Here is a 5,928-nt window from a genome sequence, read left to right as displayed (position 1 = left end):
AACTACGATCCTGTGGCTGGCAAAATATGCTATAAAGAAACTTTTCAATGTTATAGTATTAAAAAAAAATGGTTGGGAACCAACAGTTAGCGTAATGGCTATGTCGCTGGACTCCCACATAGTCGACCGTGGTTCGTGTCCCGGACCCGGTGGCTTAAAACTCACACCGGGTGCGTGTGCGTGCGTGCCCAAGATCCCGAGAGGAAAATGGAGGAGAAGGGATTGCGGCGTGACCATCCCCCCTGGGGGGTGATTTCTCGCTTTCTGTCTCTATGTCTTTCTCTGTCTGTCTGGCGAGCGCACGTGCCCTATAGCGAAAACCTCTCAAAAATAAAATTGTTAAGAAGGGACTGATATTACCATTTTAATAGCTTTATTGCTATGTGACTACCGTTCCAATATTAGGATGGTATTGTTCTTAAACTTCTAGAATTACCAATCATTAATTGGTCACTTGAGCTGGAACATTTGAAGGAAGGGCCTCAGACAGATAGGATGCTTCTTGCTACGCATGTTGTCTAAATAAACACAAAACATATCCATATATTTCATGTTTAAGTTGGGAGAAGGATATTTCTAGAACATAGGGGGCAGTAAATATTAATTAATGGTAAATTATTCATTATTTATACTCCTTAAAACAAGGTGTAGCAAATGGCATTGAGAGACCCAGCCTGGTAGCACAGTGGTTAAGTGGTGTCAATGGAACGCCAGATCCCACATGACTGACCGTGACTCAAATCTTAGCCCCTGTGTTTCAACACTATGCTGTGTGCATGTACATGTCTGTCCCACATCCTGATGGGATGGAGAAATTGAGCAAAAAGGATCATAGCTTGACCATTCTCCATTAGGGTCTATGGCAGAAGCATTCTTTCTATCACAAGTGCATGCACCTTCGGGCAATTAAAAAATGGCATTGATATTCTCTTTCATACACACATACACACACACATACACATAGGAATGAAAGGGTCTATTATCTATGGTCATTTTTCTTCCCCTTTATTTGTCCTACTTCAACTAGATTTAAAATCTTCAACCTTGGTCTCATCCACGATGAGATTTTTTTTTCCTTTAAATTTACTTTTTACATTAATTCACTATACATCATTACAACATACAAATGAATTTTCCATCCAAAATGCACTGTATATTGGCTCAATCAAGCACATCAACATACATGTTATCAGCAAATAATTTTCCATTTCTTAGGTCTTGTATAATATATATATACATTTTGCCATCCTTGATTCCCTAAGGATGAGATTTCTCAAGAACATCACCACATCACCACTATGATGAGGGCAGAACCACTGTGCTATCCACTATTGTAGAGTGGTTGGTTTGAAGTGTACAACTTTAAATTTACTTTTTACATTAATTCACTATACATCATTACAACATACAAATGAATTTTCCATCCAAAATGCACTGTATATTGGCTCAATCAAGCACATCAACATACATGTTATCAGCAAATAATTTTCCATTTCTTAGGTCTTGTATAATATATATATACATTTTGCCATCCTTGATTCCCTAAGGATGAGATTTCTCAAGAACATCACCACATCACCACTATGATGAGGGCAGAACCACTGTGCTATCCACTATTGTAGAGTGGTTGGTTTGAAGTGTACAATTTTTAATTTTACTTATTTCTTTTTCTTTTTTTTAAAAGCTTTATTGAAAGCCAGGCCATAGCACAGTGATTAAGCATGGTGGATAAGGAGCTGGATACCACATGACTGACTAGAGTTTGAATCTTAGCAAAAATCACACTGAGGATATGTATGTGTGCACCAATCCTAATGGGATGAAAATGAAAGAAATGAAGGGAATGAAGGAAAATGGGTTGCAGCATAACCATACCCCATTGTATAGTGCTTTGTTTCTTTTTCCCATTCTGATAAAACCAAACCAAACCAAAACCCAAACAAACAAACAAACAGAAAACTTTATTGTGCTATGACTTATGTAACACAAATTTGCCTATTTTAAGCTTACAATTCAGTATTTTTATTCACAGAGTAGTACACCCATCATTGCAATTGAATTTTAGAACATTTTCCTCATCTGAGGAAGAAGTCTTGTGCCCAGTCAACAGTCACTTTCCATTTTTGCCACCAGAGATGGGCACCACCTCATATACTTTCCTGCTCAACATATTTCTATTTCTCTATATTTGCATTTTTTGTATATTTTATGTGAGTGGAATCACAATATGTGCTCTTTCTCAGGCACCAGCAGAAGTGATGAAAGAAAATTTTCACACTTTTGTTATCTTTTCCTCCTATGAACTCTATCTAGAATATGATCTGTAGCCCTCTACAGAGGATTCTATATTCTATATTCTAGTGAGTGGGAGAATTTCCATATCATTTGCTCTTTTTTCCTCTCTTTTTGACCTTGGGCAGGTTGCCTGGTTAGTCTTTTTTTTTTTCAGTTTCCTCACCTGTAAAATGGGGATAATGATGATATTTATCTTACAGTTATTAATGAAAATTAAATGTGGTACTATGTACAAAGATTTTAGAATGGAGCCTGACATATGTCAACATTGAAAAAAAAATTATTGTCATTAGTATAAGTGTTATCATTCCTCCCTTGAAGAAAGACAATAGAGTTGGGTTGGTTTGGGAGTGTTGGTTAAGTGGTGCTGTTCTCCCTGAAGAGATCAGTGAAATGAACATCTCCTGGGGCAGGAAACTAAGAGAGAAATCTGCCCCTTCAGAGATAGATTTACCACACTTGTGAGTGGCAGCTTCCTTGATCAGGAGAGGAGCCATGTTTTCCTTTCATTGGTAGAAAAGTGAAGAATGTGTCATTTTCCCTGAGAATCAGCTGACTTTCCCTTCCTTGCTGTGAATCACATGTATGTGGTTCCAGTCTCGGGAAATTCCGTCTCCATCACAGGGGAAAAGAATCAGTGGTTATGGGAAAATAGCACAGTTTTCTCTACGCTAACAACAAGCGAGAGGGATGTCCTTAAGAAGAAAAAAATGTTCTGTACTGGGACCAATTTCTGCAGTACACTTCAAAATAATCTCTATTCATCAACCACTCTGTCAGTTCCAATAGATTTTTTTTTCAAAGTTAAATAGAATGGCTTATTTACTCCAGACTTGTCCTGTGAAATCTAAGCTGGCTGACCAATCTGTGTGTCTCTCAACCTTAGCAGGTGAGAAAAACTTAAGGGCTAGATGTGATATTGTTCAAGTGGCTGTAAAATACAGGTACACTTGAAGGATGAGCCTTCTCTTTGCTTGTCTTTCTCCTGGAACAACTCTGACAGCTTGGTGTGTAGGCTTGGTGAAACTGTCTCACATCTTTGCCATGAATAATTAGAGAAATACATCATTTCTAGTAAATGGGTGCCATTTACCATAGAGCTGCACTTTCTGTGCATCCAAAGCATGTGTTCTCTGGAATGTAGGAACTCTCCAGCCCAGCCTTGTCAATCATTGCTTGACTAGATAGGTGTTTCTGATGTGAAAGTTTAATATTAAGCCAAAAATAAACAAACAAACACACAAGACATAGAGAAGACATAATTTAAGTCCATCTTGTTTTAAGTCCCCTTGATTTCAGTGAAAATCTTACCATTTTAATAAAGATGTAAAACTTTGGATTCCACAGTAAATTGATTTTCCCAAAGTGAGTGTCATTGCATTTATACAGTCCCTTCAATTTAATAGTGCCAATAATCTATCTTTTCTTAGAAGTCATAATAGCACAGTGGCTTTAGTAAAACATGTCATGTAGGAAAGGTCTTCAAAAAGTTAATGAAAAATACATATTTGAAAAATACTGCATGGATTTCAAAATTTGTTTGCCTCAACCCCCCCAAAAGGACCTTATACTTTCATTCCATTTTATATTAACTTTTTGATGTTCCCTCATAATCCATATACCTCTTGAGTAGGAATTCCAAATTATTTTCTTGGGATAATTTTTATATATGTAATTAATATATGCATTTAAAGCAAAGAACTTACATGGGACCAGCAGCTGGCATAGTGGTTACATTGCTGGACTCTCATGTAATGGACTGTGGTTTGACTAGCAAACCTGGCACTTTAAACTCTTGCTGGGCGCATGTGCATGCATGCCCAGAAGGGTGATACTTCACCTTTTATCTCTATCTCTTTCTCTGTCTCTCCTACAAGTGCATGCATCCTGTAGCAAAAATCTCTCAAAAAATAAACCAAAAAACTACTTATGATTACTGTCTTTTAGATTCTCTAGGTTGGAATCAGGAAGCAAAAAAATTTTTTTCTGAAATTTGTATTCTTTTAAGCTCTCTAATTGAGAATTTTATATTTATAATTCATCCAGAATAAACCGGGTGACCAAGACAATTTTAAAGAAGAGAATCAAAGTGAAGTGATTTAAGTGATTGTCTAGCAGTGAGTAAAATAATCAAAGCACCTGATCTTAAGGAATGGCATCTCCAATTAATGTATAAAGAAGAGATAATTCAGAAATCAATTTTGGGGTCCAGGTGGTGGTGCAGGTGATAGGACACCGCCGTACAGTTCCAGAGTTGAAGGAAGGCCCCTAGTTGGGATCCTGGTTCAGCCTGAACATGCTGGGCATGTCTTTGGGCATGTTCTTGGCTGGTTGGAGGGTTGTGGGGATTTGGGGATCACAGCATAATTAGACCTTTTTAAGGGGAAATCTCACACTGTCTTTCACTGTTCCTTGTGAAAAAAAAAAGAAAAGAAAAGAAAAGAAAAAACAAACCGTAAGAAAAAGTACAATGGGGGCCAGCTAGGTGGTGTGACGGTTAAAGCATCTGGAATCCATATGGTTAGCTATGCAGATTGAGTGCCAGACCCTGCCACTAGAAGGATATTCCACGTGCCTGTGTGTGCATGCCTGATCTGAAGAAGAAAGTGGAGTGGAAGGTATTATGGTATGCCCCCAGCCCCAGAAGTTTGGAAGTCTTTCACTCCTCTTTCCTCCTTTCTCCAGTGAGTGCATGTGCCCTAATAAAAGTTAGGAAAATAAAGAACAACGTTGGATCAAATGATTCATGATTTGGGGTGAAAATTAAATATCTAATTCATGCCTTATAAAATAATTTGTACATAAATTGGTATTTTAAATATAAAAATAAAATCTTTAATATAAGATGACTATAATCTAATGTTTCTATAGTTATGCTTTCCAAAGCATGACTAGAAAAATTCTACAAACCATGAAAAAAAGTGGTCAAGATATTTAATTATAAAAATTAAAATATATACTTGGCAAAGCTATCCCAGTCAAAATGTAAATATACAAATGATGAAATGGGAGATATAGATATAATACTCAAGGAAAAGTAGTAACAGTCTTGAAAATTAGAAGCTATTGAACATCAATGGAAAAGACAATACCTTTTTTCTTTTTAAATAAAGTTTTCTAGAGAGCAGGTGTGCTCTCTAGAGGCAGAGAAACAGAGATAGAGAGAGAGCCAGAGAGAGAGAGAAAGAGGGAAAATGAGAAAGCAACCTCCATGGAAGGTGGTTGGTTACACCATAGTCTCTTTTCTTCATGTCTCCTTTCAGGATTTTGGACACACATGCACACCTACGAGGCACGTTTTCCAAGTTTCTGGGTATGAGACTCTTAACGGTTGGCCATGTGCGATCCAGCTGCTGTCAGCATACTACCAGCTAACCCAAGACAATACCTTAATAATGGGCACACTGTTGACAATTTACCAAACAATAAAAGACAAATATTCTAATTAATTATTAAAAAATAAAAACTAAATTTTTATTGAAATTAACCTTTTCTTATCAGTTTGCATTTCTGTTTAAGATTATAGGGTCCATAGTTGGCTAGTGTGAGAATAAACTGGTGTCATTGCATATTGGTAGTGATTTTTTTTGGGGGGAGAGGTTTTTGCTATAGGGCATATGCATTTGCCATAAA

The sequence above is a fragment of the Tupaia chinensis genome, unplaced genomic scaffold (assembly GCF_000334495.1).
Source record: "Tupaia chinensis unplaced genomic scaffold, TupChi_1.0 Scaffold140301_1, whole genome shotgun sequence".
NCBI lineage: Eukaryota > Metazoa > Chordata > Mammalia > Scandentia > Tupaiidae > Tupaia > Tupaia belangeri.
Note: the sequence above shows the minus strand (reverse complement) of the source record.